At 38.5% G+C, this 23589-nt stretch overlaps 3 non-coding genes across 3 annotated transcripts; 2 read left to right on the top strand and 1 right to left on the bottom strand.

Annotated features, from left to right (window-relative positions):
- The first annotated feature begins 8132 nt into the window (after positions 1–8132).
- Trnap-ugg (transfer RNA proline (anticodon UGG)) lies at positions 8133–8204 on the top strand. The gene has a single exon. It is a non-coding gene; the product is annotated as a tRNA-Pro (tRNA).
- A 2394-nt stretch (positions 8205–10598) lies between these two features.
- On the top strand, positions 10599–10670 carry Trnap-cgg (transfer RNA proline (anticodon CGG)). The gene has a single exon. It is a non-coding gene; the product is annotated as a tRNA-Pro (tRNA).
- Positions 10671–18644: 7974 nt separating this feature from the next.
- LOC145780412 (U6 spliceosomal RNA) lies at positions 18645–18751 on the bottom strand. Its single transcript, XR_014290642.1, has one exon. It is a non-coding gene; the product is annotated as a U6 spliceosomal RNA (small nuclear RNA).
- Between the last annotated feature and the right edge of the window lie 4838 nt (positions 18752–23589).

Genomic DNA, 23589 nt, shown 5'->3' with positions numbered 1-23589 from the left:
TTTTAAATGGGGAATGGCAAGTTTCGTGAGGTAAAAATGAGCTCTAACCACTGTGTCAAAGGTTATCCCAAATGCTTCTATGGGTGCCTGAAGATGAGAAAGTTAGTAAAAAGTTACAAACTTTATGAAATAAGAAACACTAGATAGCTGCAGTGAGGCGATTATTGTCCTGGAAATGATGACCAAGCAACTTTGAGCTAAACATTGAGAGCTCATTAGCCAAATACTATGTTTTTATGCATAAAAATCTTAATCAAGGACTCTGGAGCAATCAAACTTGGAATATACACTATTTGTACTGTATAATTGGTTTTCCTAGACAGGGCTTGGGTGCGCTTCAGTCGTATTCGTACGAGCGTTCGGTTTTTCCGTTCAACCACACACCAGTTAGGAATGGCATCTTCCAGTTCTTGTGAATGTGATGCTGAGAAACAGAGTCCATCATCATCAAAGGTCATCAACGATTGTACCATCTTCGAGCCACCTAACAAAGCGGAAGGTCTGCGCGTCTTGGATGATGAAACCAAAGACTGGCTGTTCTCTAGTAGCCTTCCAGTGTAGTCCAGGAACATCATGAATCTGGGGTGGTGAAAGGATAGACCCTCGGCCCTAGAAGCTCATACGACGACGACGTTTACCCTTATACTGAGGAGGCGTCTCAAAATTTTTGTTTTAACTCTCGTCTTTGTAGTGCAGAAGCTCCATGACTTGCTGGTATGGCCTTTCTTTAAAAGCCGCAATGACTTCTCAGCCAAAAGCAACATGACTGTGAAAGCTGACGTCAAGCCAACGAGCCGACCGAAACTTATGTAGTTTACCAAGATGGTACTGCTATTTTGCATTCATCAAATGCTGGCATTTGCACAACAAGCTAACCTCTTAGTGTAATTTATTAAGAATCGATTTCGCCATAGCAATAGCATCTTCCGCTTATTCAAATAGCATCTTCAGCTTATTCAAATAGCATCTTCAGCTTATTCAAATAGAATCTTCAGCTTATTCAATAGTTTACCAAGATATAAAGACAGTGAGATTCTACCCAGACCAAGGTCATGACAAGGCCAAATGATATAGGAAACCCAAAACTGTGGACCGCACCGTCTCAGGACACACACAGATGAAACAGCTGTTTCGCTTTTCACAAATACACTTACCGTACCAGTAAGCAAATCCTAACATAGATGAAGCGATTGTTGTATCACACAAACTTTGCTCTCTATTCAACGTTTTTTAAATTGTATTCTTATTATTGACAATTCAAAACATCGAGGTTGATGAGCCGAAGTACTGAGTTGGTCTTGCAGGATAGCAAATGAAATCTTTGTTTTATTCAAAGTTACTTATTCACTTACGCTTTTTACTCCTCCAAGAGCGAAGACTCCTCCAGCGTTGTTGACAAGAACATCAAGTTGTCCGAATTGTTCTATAGTTTTATTTATAATCTTCTCAAGGTCTTGCAACTCTCGCTGGTCGGCAAGTACTTGTAACACCTATTTGGTGTCCATAAGTCAATTTAAGATTTTCTATTAAACAGACAAGCGAATTTTTTTTGCTAAGCCAACAAAATCTGATATAGGTATATTGGTAGGCTATATTACAGTAGCCTATATTGCAGAAGAGGTATATTGTAGAGCGCACATGCATGCTCATAGTTCATGTATACGTTTACGTTCAGTCAGTACTGTACTGTATTTTCAATACTTATGCAAAGCCGAAAATCTGATACGGTTTTGGTGTGAATGACACCCAAACGGTAAACGTGTGAATGAAGTAGATCTAGGCTACTTGTGATATTAATTATTACCACACTTGTGCAACAAGTTTTGGTAACAACTTGCAAATAGGTATTGTAGTACCACACATTTAGTCACACAAACAAAGTTGGTTTTAATTAACTAAAAAGTTGCATAACCTAAAACACAATAAGGTTAACTCACGAAACTCAACAAACAACACTTCTACTAAAGGTTAAACTGAACAAAGCAACTGCAGCTCAGTATGCAAGACAGAACTCAACTGTGGCAAACAAAGTAAGCGTACAAAGTAATTAGCGTCAGCGCAAAGCGCTTCAGGACAGAAACGTCCGAAATCGAGTACTGTACCACAGGTTACCTGTGACAGGGATGTATAGCATAGACGCACGGACGGATTTCGCATGTCACATGACGAGGTTTAAAATTAATATCTCATCGTTTTTTATTTACATTTTTGGCTCCAGCGCTTTTGCATGCTTCTGCTGATTTGGAAAGCTTTTCTTCATTTCTTCCAGTAATGACTAGTGATGCTTTTTCTTTGGCAAACTCCTTGGCCGTTGAAGCTCCAATACCGCTCGAACCACCTGAAATATAGTTTACAACCAGTACGACTTATCTAGGTATATTAGTGTAAGCTGAGTAGATATGAAATTGAAAACCCTTAAAAAAGAAAATTTTTAAGTCTTCTTTTTCATTCCGATTTGGTTCATAAATTCTTAAAGAGGTTGATCTTCGTCTGAGTGGACTCTCGTTAGTCAAAGGCATTGTTTCCTATTATGTGGGATACTTTGTGAAGCAGCTCGGCACTTGAACGTTTTTTCATGTTTGAATATGCAAAAATGTTTGAAAGGGCATTTTTCGGGTTTCGTGATTATTATCTTGAAAGAACCTACGTGAGCCACTGACCACAGCCAATTCTTAATTTTTATTACTTAATGTTATCAAACTTAAACTCACCCGTGATCACAATCACTTTCAAAGTAAACGAAATCGGACGATTAAATTACACAACCCAGCTGGTAAAGAGAGATGGAAAAATATTTAGTTTTTAAACCTGTAAATATGCTTCCAAACTTGAACTTTGGCATTTTAGAACAGTTTAAAATGATTTGGCAGTTTCGGCACACTTGATCTATTCTATAGTAGGCAAGGGTCTCAAACTCAAATTGCTCGATGGCCAAATGAACACTTCTAAATTAACCCGAGGGTTGGAATACACAGTAAGAAATCAATAAACAAAATAACATAGTAAAAATGCAATAAAAAAGGTAGTAAGAACACACCAAAAAGGTTAGATCACAAGAAAAAGTAGTAAGAACAAAAAGATGGAGAAACACTGCACAAAGGCAAAAAAAACGCAAAAGATAAACAAAAATGAACGCGAACGAAATGACGGACTGGAGAGTAAAAATCTTGCAATAAACTTTCAAACTGCTCAGAAAAAACTAAATTTTTGAAGAGCTGACTTCAGCTAATACCAAGGTTGCTATTGGGGTAACGACACAACAAATGAATAGGCAATGTGATTATGATGTAACAAATAACTAACAATACGAGTTTCTCGCACGCTATAAAATGGCACGACAGTAGTGCTGAAAAGTCGTGTGAAGTTTGATGGGCATTTGTAGGCAGGGTTGGAAGTCGTTAGTCAAAAAGCAATGACTATTTCACTATTCGATAGTGCCCAAAAAAGCAATGACTTTCCGCTATCGATACTTAAAAAAAGCAACGAATAGCAATTACTAAAAATTGACTGACCAAAAAAGCCCAAAAACAAGCAACCCGCAAACTTAAAAAAACTCGAAATCAAACAATCCCAAACTTGCGGGAAAACTGCAAGGTTTGCAACACTGTTAACGGCTCTCACTGGCATGGTTTTTCTGAACTGTGTTGCCGAAAAATTTTCCTTAATCCTTTAAAGTTCGAAAACTGGAAGGGGACTAGGTCGGATAGTAATCCGAAAACCAAATCTCGTAAATTCGTTTTGACGACAAAGTAAGTGAACAACAAAAAATGATTCAGCAGTTCTCCTAAATATCGATTAGTGAAAAACGAATAATGATTTCGTTGCTTGCATAAAAAAGCAGTGAATAACGCGCATTCGATATTTATTTTTAAAAGGAATGGGTATAAGCATTCGATATTCAGAAAGCAACGAATAACGCTATCGAATAGTGACAACTAGTCGTTACTTCCAACCCTGTTTGTAGGTTTTTTGATCAATTTTAGAGTTAATTTTTACCTTTCTAAATTTATAGAAAAGATGTGTAGCCTACTGTAATTGTTAATTATTTCAAAGTTTAAAAATGCATCGCGGGACGCACCAAAAATTCTCGCGGGCCGCATGCGATGATGCGACCCGCGTGTTTGAGACCCTTGATATTCTAATTCTACATAGCCTAACTAAAGCTTCAAACTTGTCATGGTTTGTGTACAGAGATAGCAAGTCGTGACGCAAACAGCAAATAAGCGACCGCGTGGTAAGAAAGAAATCTCTTGCACGTGTTAATTTTGTAAGTTTTATACATGTGTACCTGTGCTTCATGCTATGTTGTATCAGTGACGATCGGTGAGGGAAAGCAAGGAAAGCAGTGCTTACCTGAGCGAAAACTATGCAAAATATAATGACTGAATTCTAGGTTTAACTTCTTATTATTTTTATCAAATCTATTTTAACTTGAAAATTACTGTGTTCGTGACTAGAATTACTCGTAACTCTTGTGAGTATCTAAGTCCTCACCAAACCGCATTTCTTGCCTATAAATGCCAATTAACGCAAACGCTTTTGTCAGAAACCATCACTGAAGCTCCAGGGAAATCAACTTTCAAAAGTGCTTACCTTACATTGAAAAACGCCTTCGTTTTATCCAATCCTCAATCGTTTTGCAAAACGACACCAGCTGCTTAGCCAATCAGATGTGTTATCTGGTGTTATGGTTAAACTTGCTTTCCCAGTGACGTCATGCGTATCTCATAGCGGCTGCTTTTGGTTTCAGGCGAAAGGAATACAGCCTCTACGCATGAGTGATTTTCGGGCTTGTAACTATAGGCTACTGAGTACGCTGAAAATAAAGCTGGTTCTCTTACCAAAAAAAACATAGATTCTACAATAAGACATGCAATTCCAAAGGGTACATTAACCAACCAGTACTGAAACAGCACAAGTGTTTTTTAAATTCTTTGGGTCAATAGACTGACATCACAAGTTCAGAGCAAACATACTTGTGTTCTTCAAGAATGGACTAGCTTAATTTATAGGCTAATTATTTGCTCTTTACTGGTGCACCAGTCCAATGCATGTTGTAAATGCTTACAGATGACATTGACAATAAGTTTTTGTGCTCAGTCTAAAAAAGCAGCCAACATTCTAGACTAGTCCCAGTTTGATCGATTGATTGAATCTTTATCCTCGGACTGGGAAAGTCCGAAGATTTTGTTTTGGAAATGCTCTCAGAGCGCACCAAATTGGAAGTGTTTTTCAAAATTTTCTGGGGGAGGCCCCCCAGACCCCCCGCTGGAAGTGTTGCCTTCGGCAACACGCCTTCGGGCTTCGCCCGACGGTTACGCCCCTCGTGCCTACTACCTTGCTGCAACATATTTCCAAGTTGCTTTCCCAATGGTTTAAGCCACCGAACGTCACTGTGTTGTATGTAGTTTGACTGCTTTGTTGACGTTTTACAAGTAGCCTACAAGCAATGCGATATCAAACAAAACTAAAAGTCTAAATCTGAAACATGCATCTTCTATCCAGTTTGCAAATTTCACCTTTTGTACATTGATTTAACGTTTGCTGATGTTCATTACAATCAATGTGAAAAGGACGTCTGCAACTTGAAGATCAGTTTGAAATAATTTCGATTAAAAAAAGATAACATTTATGACGTATTGCTTTTTCAGACAACAGACTCACTTTTATTATTTATTTTAATACAATGAAGGGTTGAAGGCTCATCGACCTGTTAACCTTCAGCAATACATTTCATTGCAAGTTTTAAAAAGTAGGTAGTCGGACAACACGGCATGCGACAACTCAGCAAGTGCTTCATTTCGGCAATTACATTTCAGCTTTTGCCCAAGTCAGCAAACTAAATTTTCATCCAGCATCGGACGTGCTTGGTCATCGCTTGTCAAACTCATTTTGCTAACTTCTGGCATTCCAAGTTACGGCTTGCTCATGCTCAGTTTCATCATTTAACAACTTCAGCCACTTGCTGAAATGTTGCTAGCTCAGTTCACAATTTTCCACAACAAACAAAATGACAATGTTCTCTATCTAATACGCTGCCAATGACGCTAGTGAAATATAGGTTGCCAAAATGCAAGGGCTACCTGGCCAACTGCAACTTTATATTTTCTTAACTTATTGTCGCAAAAGCGCAATCGACAAATCGCTTGCAGCTTTATTGTATGGTAACCTGATTTTACTTCATCCCCTGCTGACTTTGCAGTTAGAAAAATCGTTCTTTTTAACATTGATGCAACGTCTTTGGACGTTGTTAAAAAAGGATTGATTTGCTAGTTAGGTTAACTATGTCAGTGTCACAGTGTGTACAGTACACAAACGTTTTGTTAACCATACCGACAATCAATGTTGCCAGTTTGTCTACTTTATGGCTCAGTTCAGTTTCCGAACGAGCAGTCTTTGCATTTCCGGATTTGCGTAATGGTTTGTTTTGTAGTTTTGTGTATCAGTATCTAAGTTTTAAGCTGTTACAAAGATAAATAAGTCTTTCGATTTGTGTTTCTTGAATGAGTTCACAAGTTGTTGCCTTTAGAATAGATTAGTGGTTGTATACGTTTCCACACCACTGCCCAGACAGCAAAATCCGTCATTTTCATATTTGCCTTTAGAATAGTTTAGTGTAATGTAAAAATGACCGATTTTGCTGTCTGGGTAGCACGCCAAAGTGAAAAACACACTTGCACTGATTCAATGGCTTAATTTTTATAACATTTGAAAACTTTGAATCAACATCAAAGGATTGATCTGTTGTCTGGAAATTTATATAACCCAATTTTGAAGCTATACACCTCATGTCTTGTCAATATGAGGTTTACATGTCAGTATTTTATATTGTGTCCTTTTCCACTTATCATCGATCTTGGTGATGCTATGAAATTATACGACAACGACACGATGCTGTGATAAAAAGTTTGATGCATTCATTAATCTCCTAGCACTGATCAAAAAGGGCTCGTCCGGGATTTGAACCCGGGACCTCTCGCACCCTAAGCGAGAATCATACCCCTAGACCAACGGTGGGCAAACTGCGGCTCGCGAGCCGCATGCGGCTCTTCAGCATAAATTTTGTGGCTCTTGCATTGAATCGTAATATTACAAAAAAAATTAAGATTATAATTTATAAATGTATCTCGGACTGTCAAACAAGCAGTGGCGTACCTATAGGGTATAGCAGGTAGGGCTCGAGCCATGGGCGCCACATTGATAGGGGCGCAAAAATCGGTTGGTATCAATTAAAATTTGTGACTTAGCCTACACTGTTTTCAAAATCTAATTTGCGGCCAATACAACACAAAGATCAAACAAGAGTCTCTCTTTTACTGTAGCCACTGTTAAACAATGAAATTGTGACTTTGCAAAAACAACATTGTGCTTCTCCTGGCTCATTTTGAGTTCAGTCAGCAACAATTGGAAGTTTAGTAAAGTCGCTATTAGTTGAAGCTTAGAAGTAGTACCAGAACTTACTTATTCATTTTTACAAGAATTTATGACTTTGTAAAATCAAAACATCGTGCAACTTTGACAAATGGAAGAATTAATTCGCACAGCATTAACAACTTATCGTCCAAATTTTCAGAGATTAGTGAGTCAAGTACATAACTCATGTGGATAAACAATCATTGTGTTTTTATTGCTGTTATGTTATGTCAACTGATTTTGCGGCTCGCTGGTGTTTATGGTTTATCCGCGAGCGGCTCTTTCTTTGAACAACTTTGCCCACCCCTGCCCTAGACCAACGAGCCACGTCAAACGGCTTATGTTAAACAAAATAACACAAGTTTGCTGTTGTATTTTAAAGTTTTTTTTTGAATTTTGAAAATTCGCTGTTTCAAACATTCAATTCAACAATATTTTTGAATTATTTTTAATATACAGAGCTAGTATTTTTTATTAAACAAAACATCTGATTTAAAGTGGCTATTATAAAAAGAACAAAACTTAAAAATAAGTTTAGGTTGCATGATGTTGCAATAATGATACTGCTGTGCATTGTATGTGCCCCAGACAACAAAATCCGTCAATTTACTGTTTACATTGATTTAACGTCTGCAGACTTTGAATCAATGTAAAAATGACGAATTTTGCTGTCTGCCATGTCTCTCATTTGTCTCATTACAATCAATGCCTTAGTATGTGGCTCGTTGGTCTAGGGGTATGATTCTCGCTTTGGGTGCGAGAGGTCCCGGGTTCAAATCCCGGACGAGCCCACTTGCTTTTTGATTGCACATGCAAACTTAGACCTATTTATGAACCTCTTAGAGCAAAGAATTTTTAGCAGCCGATTGTAGCAAGAATTGACAGCAATGGATAACATGAAGAAGACGACACCGTGTTTAACCAATGAGGCTGGGTTAGTCAGTATCGCACCACTAATTTATGCCACAAGGGTTTTCAACCACAGCCTTTACCAGTCAGTTTAACTCTTACGTACCTTTAAGTAGTGCAAAATAGCAGTACTTTCCACTAGTAAGTTACATACCCACCTTTTACCAGAACTGGTATCAGCCTTGTGCTGATAGCCAGGAAAAACGCTCTGTTCTTCACGGATTAACTATATTTGATGAGCTGTGACCTCTCTTATCAACTTCCTCTATATTGTTATACCTTTAGCTTTTATTATTAATTTGGCATTATTTTCAGTCTCGTAATTTTCTTTGATGTCTGCATGTCATTTTGTTATGTTATGTCCTTTTCCATATCATCTTATCGAGGTCAGACGTAGACCTACTAAGAATGACGTATTGTCGATCTTGGTGATGCTATGAAATTATACCACACAATGTTGTGATAAAAATTTTGACTCAGATGAGTTTACCAATCTTGTAGTACTGAACAAATGGTTGCACCTTTAGCTAGATGCATACAGCACCTAGAGTCCTAGACCAACGAGTCACATAAAACGAATTAAGTTGAAAGAAGAAATATAATTTTGCTGTCACAAAATCAGTAATTGTTTCGTTTGCAAACGCCAAAAAATAAAACAAAAAAAAAACGTTCAAATTTTAATTGTTGTTTTGCATGACGCCAAGGGTGCCGGAAGCGGGAGGGCAGGGGTGGCGAACGCCCCCCCCGCCCTCAATTTTTCTGCAGATTGAGGGGCAGGGGGGGCAATGGTGCCCTTTTAAAGTCATGTAAGGTACTGCACATTTTGCAATAGGCTATAACAATTTCTGCTATTCGCTTTTAGCCTAATTATAATCTTTAATTTTTGCCTCAAAATAATATTTACGCCACAACATTTTGCAACACAAAACAGGCCTTAAAACTCGTTTTTTTTCGGCAGCCATTGTGGCCTACCGGGAGCTCCTTCTCGGCGGCCAAATCTGGGTGCTTGGAGGCCAAAATACAAATAACGACAGCACAAGTAAATAGAATTAAACTTACAACAATGCTAAAATGATCACTTAGCGTTGTTGAAGTCTGGGCCTGGGCGACATCCTACAATAAAATCGTTGCACCACGCAATAACTGCTTTATCGGGATTGTAATCCAGTACTGCGGGACCATCTAACCGTAAACGACACTCGCACGAGTGTCTCCAATGTGGCTGATTTTAAAGAAGTTCGCCACTCCCCTAGAATTCTTTTTAGCAACGAAAAACAACGTTCGACATGTGTTGACGATGACGGCAAGGTAATAAAATCAGTATTTCAATGATGCGAAGGACATTACTAAAAGAAGCACAATTTTTGCAAAATAGTTTTCTCCTCGGATGCCAACTAACCTAGGTAGTACTGCTATTTTGCATTCATCAAATGCTGGCAATGTCCGACAACATCGAATCGACATAAAAACGACAATATTGCAACGATGTAAATTAGCACTTCGGATTGAGACTTTGTTAAAATAAACGTCGGAAAAATACAAACAAGACTTACAGCGCTGGTGATCGCAGATGGATATATTCCATCAATAACAAATATCCCCGCACAATGCAACAGTGGCGATTATGACGCGCTGACCTAATTTTGTGTCACTTTTTGATACTGCATATTTTCAACAGTTAATCCACGATCATTCTATTGCGAAATTAAATAATTGGCTAGAAGAGACCGGCGGCTAAACTTGGCCGATTGAGGAGGTAGCACCGGCGGTCATTCAAACACTACTTACCGGCCATGACCACAGGCTGCTTTAAGGCTTGACAGTAGGTTACATCATTATAACATAGCATGATGCCCTTCTTTGTATACCGGACACTTGTAGGTTATCATTACTCAATACATAGTGAGCTGATAGATTAGCATTATTGCTATATCTTATGTTAAAACTTGAAAAAAAATTGGCCTTTTAGTAAACAAAAGTGCCCTTGTTTCGTAATCTTGCCCCCCCCCCCAGTCAAAAATCGTTTCGGCGCCCCTGCATGACGCCATCTTGTTACAAGTCTAAGCAATTTTTATTTAGCCAATCCATGAAAATGTTGTTGCATTGGTGGGCTGTGTGGTATCCTCCTTGATGTTTGGTTTCTGGGCATTTCAATGCAAGATTGTCTGTGGACTGATTTGGAGCATTGCATTTTGAACAGTTTGGTAGAGTTGTCATCTCCCAATTTTAAGAAAGGAAAGTTTCTGTTGTTTTGTACAACTTGTGCATATTTTGGCGGCTTGTTGGTCTAGGAGTATGATTCTCGCTTCGGGTGCGAGAGGTCCCGGGTTCAATTCCCGGACGAGCCCTTTTTCGATCACATCAACAGTGTTTGATCTAACTCCAGTGAAAAGAGTTTATTTGTCCGCTCCGCCTTTAGCGCAACGACTAATTTTTGTTTCTTTGATGAACTAATCTTGAAAGAAATTTTCCTGATTGGTTGTGTATGGATTTCATTTGTCGTGTGGAGGCGTGGGGTCAACAATATACAACAACTCAGACAAAAATGGATTGGTTTGATGCAGTAATTTATAGCCTCAACAGCATCTGGTAGGCCAGAAGACCCAACGGGCGGGATTTGACCCAAAGGCCGTAGGCTAGTTTTCTCAATGCTTGCTCTGAACCAGTGGTTCTTAACCTTTTTCCTTGTTGGCACCATTTTGAAATCACTGACCAGTTCTCGCACCCCCTTTTAGAATTGCTCAAAAGTAATGTTGTTCTCATGGCTAAATAACAAGACCATAATATGATGCTCCTCATACAGGGGATCTCAAAATTGCCTTTTTTATGTTTTGTGTCTGTCTTCATGTCTACGATATAACGTCTCCTGTTCCCCGTACTGCGAGAGTTGGTGGCCAACAGTCTTCTATTCTGTGATGGCATTTTCCATTCCACAGCAATCTTAGTCGATAACATAGAACTTTAAAAACTGCAACCTTTTATAATAACCACTTTAAATCAGATATTTTGTTTAATTAAGCATAATAGGTTTGCACATTAAAAATAGTACAAAAATATTGTTGATTTGAGATGTTTGAAACAGCAAATTTTCAAAATTCAAAAAAACGTTGAAATATAACAGCAAACTTGTGTTATTTTGTTTAACTTAAGGCGTTTGACGTGGCTCGTTGGTCTAGGGCAGGGGTGACGAATCTTTTTGCGGTCGCGAGCCACTTTGTCAATTACACATGAGTTATCGGGCCACACAACTTTTTAATCGTAACCTACAATGAAATCTTTTAGAAGCGACTCAAGATATTATTCATGAAAAGTAACAAACGGCAGATGAAAGTAATAAAACCTACACAGTTGAAATTATCTTACGCAGAATCGAAACATACAACAGTAAAAAATAAAAACTTTAAACGCTAAAAGTTAGTGTTTAGGGCAAGAAAATAGCGAATGAATGGTGTACCAGTGAAGGCATAAAACAGCTTTGAGATCAGGAGCGCCGGAAGCGGGGGGCGGCAGGGGGGCGGATTCCCTCTCTGCCCTCAATTTTTCTGTAGATGGGGGGCAAGGGGGGCAATGGTGCCCTTTTAAGGTCATGTAAGCTACTGCACATTTTGCAATACGATATAACAATTTCTGCTATTCGCTTTTAGTCAAATTATAATCTTTCATTTTTGCCTCAAAGTATTATCCACGACACAAAATTCTGTATCACAGTAGGTTACATCATCATAACATAGCATGATGCCCTTCCGTACCATTGTTCTTTGTATTGCCTACGGGACACTTGTATCATTACTCGATGATGAGCTGATGGATGAGCATTATTGCTATATCTTATCTTAAAACTTAAAAAAAAATGATTGGCCTTTCAGCAACAAAAATACCCTGTTTTCATAATCCTTTCCCCCCAGTCAAAAACCGCTTCGGTGCCCCTGTTTGAGATGTCTTTAATGCATGAGCGATTGTCAAATTGTTTTGCGGGCTGCACAAAATTCTTTGACGCGCCGCAGGTTCGTCACCTCTGGTCTAGGGTTATGATTCTCGCTTAGGGTGCGAGAGGTCCCGGGTTTAAATCCCCGACGAGTCCTTTTTGATCAGTGCAAGGACCCAGACAACAAAATCCGTCATCTTTACAATGTTCAACGTCGGCAAGCTTTGAATCAATGTAAAATTGACGGATTTTGCTGTCTGGGGTAGCATCATTGGTACATTTTTACTCCATTATTATTTGCAATCAATTACCTCATATGTGGCTCGTTGGTCTAGGGCAGTGGTTCCCAACCTGGGGTTCGCGGACCCCTTGGGTGTCCGTGAGAAAGCATTTGGGGGTCCGTGATTACTTTGATGAATTTTGGGAAAAAAATTGTTCTATATGCACAGATAGAGCACCAGCTATGCTCGGGAACAAATCCGGATTTTCTGCTTTAGTAAAAAACGAAGCTCCTCGCGTGGTTGTTACCCATTGCTTCTTGCACAGGTAGCCTACGCCTGAGCAGCAAAAACTTTACCAACAAGTCTCAAAGAAATTCCGACAAATTGCGTGAAAGTTGTTAATTTCATCAAAAGCAAAGCTGTAAACCACCGTACTTTTAAAGCGCTCTTTCAAGAAGTAGAGTCAGATTACGAAGTAGGCAACTTTTGTATCATTCTGAGGTACGTCTAGAGGGGAAGTTTTAAAACTACTGCAGCAGCTAAACAATGAGGTATCAACTCTTTTGAAAGTAAAAGGAAGTCCCCTCTCAAAATTGTTTGAGAGTAAAAGTTTTCTATACGGCATGGCCTACTTAGCCGATATTTTCGGTCATATTGACAATGTTAATCGTGGCATTCAAGGACCAGGTGTGACAATAATTGATGCAGCTGAAAAACTGAAAGAGTTTTTAGCCAAGTTGCCGGTTTGGAAACGCAAATTGGAAGCAGGTAATTACGCTAACTTTCCAATGTTAGAAGATCTTATCTTGATGGATGAAACTCAAAGAGAATGTAGCCTACTCTTTTGATCTCTATGAGAGAAAAATTTTGCGCACACTTGGAAACCCTGCAAATCTCATTTCAACGTTATTTTAATTTAGAACACATGCCGAAAGAAGTTGAAACATGGATTCGAAATCCTTTTCTTTTTGACTTGAGCAACATTAGCGATGACGATCTCAGTAAAGATGACCTGATTGATTTGAGATCAAAAGAGTTATTACGCATTGAATTTCATTCAAAAACTGTGGAAGAATTTTGATGTAACTGCAAACCTACCCATTCTTGGCAAAGCAAGCGATTATTGTTTTGTTATACCATTCATAACCACTTACCTTTGCGAGGCAGAATTCTCAGCTCTTGTTACAATAAAAACTAAACATCGAAATCGCCATGACGTTGCAGATGACATACGTGTTGCATTGTCAAAAACTCAAGCACAGTTCAGTCGTTTAGTTCAGGAAAGGCAACAACAGTCCTCTCATTAAATTTACTTACGTTGAAAAAGTTTCGGCATGGCACTTTGGGTCACCTTAATATTCAAATACTGCTGACATTTCTTGAACAATTCATTCGTTTTCTTATTTGAGCAACTGTTTAACCTGATATTTGCCGCAGGAGTCATAGCGGCAATGCAATATGACACAGTACAGTAGTTGAGTAGCATAATTATTACATTAGTCAATAGTATGTTAATTGAGTTTCAGGCAAAATTTAGGTAGGGGTCCGCAGAATTAATACTTTGTCTAAAGGGGTCCGTGACAACACAAAGGTTGGGAGCGACTGGTCTAGGGGTAGGATTCTCGCTTAGGGTGCGAGAGGTCCCGGGTTCAAATCCCGGACGAGCCCACTTGGTTTTTGGTTGCAAATTAGTTATTCGTGAACCTCATTGAGCATAGAATTTTTTAGCAGCCGATTGTAGCAAAAATTCCCAGCGATTGGTAATAATAAGAAGGTGACACCGTGTTTAACCCATGAGGCCGGGCTCGTCAGTATCGCACCACTACCGAGAAATCTTGTCGGCTGCGTAGCCGAGTGGTGAGAACGCCTCCGCGACGTTCGAAAGAACGTGGGTTTGACACCGCTTCAGAGCACTCGGCTGTGTCTCGGCAAAGACACTTAATGGCAAGCCAAAATAAGGGGAGCAGCTGACTCGAAGACTATATGTCGCTTCGCTGCTTCCTGTCGTCTGTTGTATCGCATCTGTGATCGCATTGTACTGTATGTTATCGCAATGGGTCCAAATAAAAACACGATTATTAATCTGATCACTGTAATTTATACCACAAGAATTTTCGACCACCGCCTTTACCGGTCAGTAACTCTTACGTACTTTTAACTAGTGCAAAATAGTACCTTTTACTAGTACGTAACTTACCTTTTACCAGAGCTAGTACTCAGCCTTGTGCTGATAGCCGAAAGGGCGCCGGTTCGACACCGCTCAAGAGATGCGGCTGTGTCTTTTGCAGGACACTTAAAGACATGCCTGAAGGTGGACACGAAGATTGGCTTCCTTGCCTTCCCGTCCACTTAATCTAAATCTTCAACCACCAGGTGTAAGCCTGGATACGACAAAAAAAAAACTATACTTGATCAGCTGTGACCTCTCTTATCAACTTCCTCTATTTTGTTATATCTTTAGCTTTTATTGTTAATTTGGCATTATTTTCAGTCTCGTAATTTGCTTTAATGTCTGCATGTCATTATGTTATGTTATGTCCTTTTCCATATCATCTCATCGAGGTCAGACGTAGACCTACTAAGAATGACGTATTGTCGATCTTGGTGATGCTATGAAATTATACCACACAATGTTGTGATAAAATTTTGACACAGATGAGTTTACCAACCTTGGAGTAGGCCTAGTGATCAAATGGTTACACCTTTAGCGAGATGCATAACCCTAGGGCCTAGACCAACGAGTCACGTAAAACGAATTAAGTTGAACCAAGCATTATAATTTTGCTGTCACAAAATCAGTAATTGTTTCGTTTGCAAACGCAAAAAAAAACAAACAAAACGTTTAAATTTTAAATGTTGTTTTGCATGACGCTATTTTGTTACAAGTCCAAGCAGTTTTTATTTAGCCAATCCATGAGGACGTTGTTGCATTAGTGGGCTGTGAGGTATCCTCCTTAAAGTTTGGTTGCTGGGCATTTCAATACAAGATGGTCTGTGGACTTACTGGACTGATCTGGAGCATTGCATTTTGAACAGTTTGGTTGAGTTGTCATCTCTCAATTTAAAAAAAGGAAAGTTTCTTTTGTTTTTACAACTTGTGCTGATTTTGTCGGCTCGTTGGTCTAGGGCAGGGGTCACCAAATGGCGGCCCGCGGGCCGCATGCGGCCCGCCGTGCTGTATCGCTGCGGCCCACGGAAGGTATCAGCGTACAAGTATAACCAAAAATACTTTTCTTGAGGAGTTAAAGAGCACGAAGGCAAAAAATACTTTCCGGGAAGCATAATTTCGCTTTGCATACGATTCCACCGATCGACCAATCAAATTATAGTTCTAGGTGGGGGTTGCTTAAGGTTATTCCAATGCGATGTCCAGTAGGGTGCATCGTCTCCCCCTTTTTTTTGAAACTGGTTTCGTAACATTGAGAAGTGTGTTCCACTTCAGGAAAAATTCAGCAAAAAAAATTTTTTTCGCTCAAGGACTCCCCCTTCCACTAGCGCCTGGCCCCCCCAAGTTGCGGATAGAAAAATCGCCATAACTCCAAAACGAAAATATTTAAACACAAAGTGTTTGGTATTAAATTTATTGTAACTATATGATTTGATCCAAATTTGGTGAATAAAACATATTTTACAAAAAAACAAAAATTTTGTTGAAAACGTTCAAGTTGGACTCCCCTTTTAAAGCTACTCTATATTCAAGGCTATATTATATTATTTATTCAAGGCTACTCTATGAGATAAAGAGTTATGGATCCGTCTCTTTTTAAAGATTTAATCAAGTTTTGTACCATCAATCAACTATTCAGTCCTCGAAATTAAACCAAACTGCTTGGTGTGCCTTTCAATCCTAAAATAGAGCAATCAATTGGGAGCATCATAGCTGATTTCACTACTGAATTATTGGATGCATGGAACTGTTCTGTTGATGGTGCTATCAGCATGGTATTGACACTACATCAACAAACACTGGCCTTTGGTCTGGAGGTTGTGCTGAATTGCAACAGAAAACATGTTGGAGAACTAATCGTAGGTAATGCGCTTGAAGCACTGAGTATTGAAACATCTCGATCGCCTGAAATAACTATGTTTGTTCACTTTCGTACTCACTTCAACATTATTTCTCAAGACCTCATCTTTTTCCCACCTTATTTAGATAGCCTACATAAGCTACAAGTGCTTGTCAATCAGTGAATCTGTAGCTCTTGCAACCCAGTTGCTTACAAAAAATGATGAAAGATATTTTCCTCAAGAAGACTACAGAGAACTATTGGAGCTGTGTCTATTTAGTTTCAACTATCCATTGCCATGCAAGAAGCCATTTAAATTTAAACAGCCAGGAGCTATTCACAAAGCTCAGAAGTTGGCTAAAGTTATTTATGTCATAAAGTTGTCACTATTGTCTGGAAGGGCTGAAGTGAAGAAGTAATGGATGCTGCTAATCCCAAGAACACTTGATTCCGCAGCCAGAGGAAACTAATAAGTTGAAAATGTTTGCAACGTTCCTCCTATATGTGTATGTGTCATGGTGGTTTCGTTGCAGTTCAGGAGTTTCTGCACCATGGGCAGACCTGAAGTTAATGAAAACTTTACATTTGTTTGAGAAGATTGATCCCATTGTAGCTTCTAGTGCTTTGAAGAAGCTGAATCTCCACCTCTGGTACTTAACTGAGGAAATGATTCCTCTTTCTCTGTTTGATTACTGTGTTCCAGAGGAAACAAAAAGAGGAATTGTTACTGCTTTGTTAAAAATGCTAGCAGCTGATGGTTCAATTCAGGAACCTCTGAAAAGAAAAGGTAAAGGAAAGCTTTCCAGGCACAATCGATGCCAATACTTCACTGATTGTTTTGATTGGTAAAGATTCCTGGTATCTCTTTAAGCTGTTAAAAGTACGCCCAATGTTTTTTGAAAAAAACGTTAGAGTGGGAACAAGATGGTCAGTATAAACTGGCCAAATCAAAAGCAGAAATGTTAACGGTTATAAATGGCTGCTCCGAGCGTAATGTCAAGCTGGCCACAGATTTTCGATCATCAGCTCAAAATATTCAAAACTTTGAAAGCATTCTTCAGGTGGTTCAACAAAGCAAATCTAAGAGACCAAACTTGCGACAAAAACCATAGACTGTTGCATTACATCCATCTAACAAGCTTGCAACTCCACTTTCAAAAGTGGCCTTTGATTATGGGACAAAATCTGAGTTCTGTGCGTAACTACGGTATATCGCCACATAATTTTCAAATACCCATGAAATGTAATTATTTAAAACAGCTTTACTACAAATACTACCCCGTTTGCCTGAAGAATCTATTCTAGCGACTACTCCCGAAGGGAGCTAGACGAAAACGTTTGTTGGACCCCCCTTTTTAAAGCCGTTTTTAAGGCTATTCTATGAGACAAAGTCTGCCTTTTTTTAAAGTTTTATTGAATATTATTATAATTATTAGTAATGAAACAGAATTCACTTTAGGCTTATTGATATTTTAAGTTCATTCATTGATATTATTATAATATTTGCGAGGGAACATGCATAAAACGAACAGTGCATTATCATTTCATAGCTATTTTTTTAGATGTATTCGAGTGAACAGTGTCTACTGAATAGCAAAAAAATTGTTTCTTTATAAAATATGTTTTATTCACCAAATTTGGATCAAATCATATAGTTGCAATGAATTTAATACCAAACACTTTATGTCTAAGTATTTTAGTTTTGGAGTTATGGCGATTTTTCTGTCCGCAATTTGGGGGGGTCAGGCGCTAGTGGAAGGGGGAGTCCCTGAGCGAAAAAAATTTTTTTTGATGAATTTTTCCTGAAGTGGAACACACTTCTCAATGTTACGAAACCAGTTTCAAAAAAAAGGGGGAGACGATGCACCCTAATGTCCAGCCACATTGTCCCAGTGGTTGATTAAAACGTCTGTTTTCGAATTTCTGTGAGCATAGGGTTGCTTAATGCTTATTTTAAGTTTGCAACTGTCATGCAAACACTAGGGTGCGTTTCACCGCTATTGTGTTTCATGAGCAGTGTTCTTTTTATGCAAGTTTTTGTTGGCAAAATAGGTCGGTGTGCCAACTCAATTTATAATAAATTGGCAAAATATTATATATAAATTTAAAGACTTTTTCTAATTGTATTATGAAAATATTTAGCTTAGTACTGCAAAATGTTTTTTTTAAAGAAATATGGAACGCTTCACGATTTTGCGTGTCACCCTTGCGCAGGGACCATGCTGATCTTCTCTGCATCGTTCCAATTTTAGTATATGTACTGTCGAAGCAAGTAGTCTACTGCAAAATGTTGTTAATCAACAAATTCTTGCCACTCTGATCAGCACCGCAAGTGACAGTTGTCTATAATAAAAGAAAGACGGTTTTATAGACTCTCACAAAAAGGATGAAAAACCAACTCATTGCTTTTTTAGAGGGAAGAGTGTTCATGAATTACGATAGAATTACGATTTTTGGGTGATTTCCACAAGCGTTTGTTTCATGGTGCCTGGTGTCTTTTTCCTGTTATTGGAGCGTAATTTTCGCTGATATGTTTACAGGTCACTATTGTTGCCTGTATTGCGATGTGTCAAACATTTCCTTGTTTACTGAAATTGTTAATTGCAAGATATCATTTGTGAAGCGAAGTGACAACACCAATCTTGCTTGGCGATGAATATTCTGATGAAACAACTCGCCTCGCTATAAGTGCGCAAAACAAGTGGCCTCGTTTATTAGGCATTGTTAAAAAAGCCAAAAGTGTTGTAAAAGGAGCTTGGCCTGGCAGTAGCGTTGTTCGATTAATTTTGTTGCTGCGGTATTCTAACATACATATGAACAACATGTAACGCTGAATACTGGGTACGAAATGCGTTCTTTTCTAGCATAAGAGTCAACCTACTTAAAATTTTATTAGTGCGGCCCGCCACAGTTCTCCTTAGTGCCAATGTGGCTCGCATGCAAAAAAGGTTGGTGACCCCTGGTCTAGGAGTAGGATTCTCGTTTCGGGTGCGAGAGGTCCCGGGTTCAATTCCCGGACGAGCCCTTTTTTGATCATATCAACAGCATTTCACTTGACTCCAACGAAAAGAGTTTATTTGTCCGCTCCGCTTTTAGCGCAACGACGAATTTTGTTTCTTTGATGAACTACTCTAATATTGAAAAAAAAAAATTCCTGCAGCGTAATATTTTGCATAGCTAGCAACAATATGACTATTGGCTCAAAACACATTTTTCTTTGAAGGAGACCGAATCTGCAAAACCACGTATAACTTTTTAGACTTGATGCCTAAGCGACTTAAACAGAACGTTTCCTCTTGACAATTTACGAACAAATATTCAACATTCCTTAGCTGCTTCAAAACAGAACCAAAGTTGTTACAACAGATTGGTTGTGTATGGATGTCATTTGTCGTGTGGAGGCGTGGGGTTAACAATATACAACAAACTCAGACAAAGAATGGATTGGTTTGATACAGTAATTTATAGCCTCAACAGCATCTGGTAGGCCAGATTAGAAGACCCAACGAGCGGGATTTGACCAAAAAGCCGTAGTTTACTCAATGCTTGCTCTGAACCAGTGGTTCTTAACCTTTTTCCTTGTTGGCACCATTTTGAAATCACTAACCAGTTCTCGCACCTCCTTTTAGAATTACTCAAAAGTAATGTTGTTCTCATGGATAAATAACAAAACTATAATATGATTCTCCTCATACAGGGGATCTCAAAATTGCGTTTTTTATGTTTTGTGTCTGTCTTCATGTCTACGATATAACGTCTCCTGTTCCCCGTACTGCGAGAGTTGGTGGCCAACAGCTTTCTATTCTGTGATGGCATTCTCTATTCCACAGCAATCTTAGTCGATAACATATAACTTTTAAAACTGAAACCTTTTATAATAATAATAATAATTTATTTGCATCAGACAAAGCTGTCCATATCCAAAACAAAACAACAAAATAATACACAAACTGCAAATGCACAAATAACGAACAACAACAACGAAATAACATCTAAAAATAACAAAATAATGCACAAACTGCAAATGCACAAAATCTCAATAAATAGGCTATCTACTGTTACAAGTTTACAGACAATGGTACGGTAGCGTTACAAGTTAGAAGAACTGAAAGTATTGAGAACGATAAAAACAATCAGATGACATGGCAGCCATCAAAACTAGTTAATAGCATACATAGAATTATTATAATGAAGACGGTAATTTGATATATGATGGCAATCAGACCTCATCAGGGAGGCAACAATAGAGTTAGACGATACTTCGCATCTTCCAACAAAAGAAAAAACATATTTACGAAGTAATGCATCAAATGTTATGATGTTACACAAGACTTGATGTTCACGTACGCTATAGTGTTTAGGCAAATTATGTATAATTCTAAACGCATTATTGAAGGCAACACGCAGACGATTAATGTCACGTTGATGATAATTTTCCCACAGATGACATGCATACATTGGAGTACAATAAGAACGGAATAGAACATTTTTAATATCACTGGAGCACTTGTAAAATTTGGATTTTAATTTGTTGGCAGAACAGTAGATTGATCGCACTTGTCGATTTATATCCTTGTCGTCACACATTGCCGTGTCAAGAAAAACACCCAAATATTTGACACTGTCTACGAATTTGATCTCACTTCCATTGAGCCGTACAATTGGATTCATATTTAACTTTAAGTGTTTTGTTTGGAAGTACATAGCAAATGACTTTTTGCAGTTAAAAATGACATCGTTAGAAAGCGCATAATCTTCACACACATTCAAGATACTCTGCAGACCATGAACACTTGGAGAAATACAACAAATATCATCAGCAAACATGAGATGATTAACAAGTGTATTACCTATGTAACAGCCTGCCTTGGTTTTGCTTAACACAGTCGATAGATCATCCATATACACGGCAAATAAGTAAGGACTGAGAATACCACCCTGTTTGACACCATTGCTGACAGAAAAAGACTGTGAGTAATGACAACCCCAGCGTATGTACATCCGCTGATGGGTATACCAATAAACTACTAGACGAACAAGGCACATTGGCACTCCTCGTTGAATTAGTTTCTTGAATAGGAGGTTGTGGTTTACCCTATCAAATGCTTTCGAAGAATCTAAGAATACAGAAAAAACAGGACTTCCACGTTTTCTGTAGTAAGACACAGCTTGCTTAAGTACAAAAATGCACATATCTGTGCTATGCTTAGGTTTAAAGCCAAATTGATTATCGTTTGTTGTGAGATAGTCATTAATAAAAAAAAGTACAACATGTTCAAATAGTTTAGAAATGACAGTAGCAAGAGCAATAGGTCTGTAGTTTGCGATGTCTCTAACGTCACCAGATTTGTTTTTAACAATGGGAACTAATTCAGTTTTAAGACAAGCATTTGGCACATACCCATGAACAAGGCACATATTAAAAAATGATGAAAGATATACACTGATACGGGAATCTGCATAAGCAATGTGCTCAGAAGATATTTTATCACAACCAACAGAGCAATTTAATGGCAATTTATGAAGCAAAGAAGAAACTGTGTCGGCAGAGGTCAGAAATTGTTTAGTATTGTGATAGCCATGTATATCATTTAAGTGCGATGAAACAAATTCTTCATTGACAACTTTTTTACCAGTCGAGTTTAGCAATTTATTAAAGTGACACATCCACATGATCGAAATGTTTTTACTTCCAACAGCACTTCCGACAGAGGTAGGTAATGAACATCTTTGTGATCCAGACTGTCTAATTTTATCCCAAAATGTTTTAAACGAGGAGTCTGCATGAAATGCTTTGGCAATGGCATCTGCTTCATGCTGATCTCTGTTACTTTTGCACTTTCGTAGAGAAGATTTGAATATTTTACGAGTAGCAGACATGGCCTTGTGTATGCTGCCAGTTTTAGGTTTGCCACCTTCAACCCAGTCCAGGTACTTAGCTCTGGCTTGCTTGTGGAGTGACTTGACAGTATTGTTCCAACCAGGAGTTGAATAAGTAGATATTTTCTTGTTTTTAACTAAAAGAACTTTTCTTGAGACATCTAGGAGGACCTCCACGATACTGTCATAAAACTTGTCAATCTCCTTTAAATGAGATTTATCACAGCAGAGAGAGTTTTGACATATGACAGAATCAGCTTGCAAAGAAATATGAGCTAACCTGTGTTTGGTTTCTTGAGCATAGCGTTCTAATTGCAGCTGAGATGCTGCTTTCCAAGAGAAAGTATTTGAATTGGTATATTTGGGATCAATGAAATCCAATTTTGGAAGCGACTTACAGTTGAAATTAACCGATAAGGGTCGATGGTCAGATATAATATAGTCATTGAGAACTTCTATCTTACAGATGGATTGGTGTAGAGCGGTGGAAGTGACACAATGGTCAATCCAGCTACATGTCCCATGAGCATCACTGATGTAGGTAAATGATTCAGCAGGTAACAGGGCCATGTCAGAAATAATCAGGTCCTGGTCTGCACAGAAGCTTTTGAACATGCTTCCAAACATATTTTTGTCACTTGCATTAAAGTCACCTAGGATACAAGTGTTGTTGCTTGGGCAGTCAAAAAGCATACTTTCTAATTTACCCAAGTATTCTAAATATTTGTCTTCATTGTTATCACAGCAGTAAGGTAGATAGACATTTATAAGGACCATGTCTGCTTCCCCTATTGCAACTTTAAGGCCAATAATAGATGAATCATCACTTTGAAATACAGAAGCAGGAATACTTTTACTCCATAGGATGGCAGTGCCACCATAAGGTCTACCTGTATTCATCTTATCAGAAAAGTCCATTGCAGAATAACCATATGCATAGTGATTTTTGCTAATTGTAGAAAGGAAGGCCAGGTTTTGCTTAGCCAACCAGGTTTCCTGCAGCAGTATGATATCATAATCCTTGCATAGTAACTGAACATCATGCAGAGATGATGCCACACCTCTGCAGTTGTATGAGACAGCCTTTAATTGTTCTTTATTGTTACCTTCCATCAGGAGTTTGTGTGGTTGTAGGCTCTATCCTAAAATTCTTAGAAGCATTGAAGAAACGTTTTACCAAGATACCAGTAGGCCAGTTGGCAGTATCCAGACATGTTTTCATTGGAATTCCTGA

Source organism: Aplidium turbinatum, chromosome 11 (assembly GCF_918807975.1).
Source record: "Aplidium turbinatum chromosome 11, kaAplTurb1.1, whole genome shotgun sequence".
Lineage (NCBI taxonomy): Eukaryota > Metazoa > Chordata > Ascidiacea > Aplousobranchia > Polyclinidae > Aplidium > Aplidium turbinatum.
Note: the sequence above shows the minus strand (reverse complement) of the source record. Positions and strands in the feature narration are given on the sequence as shown.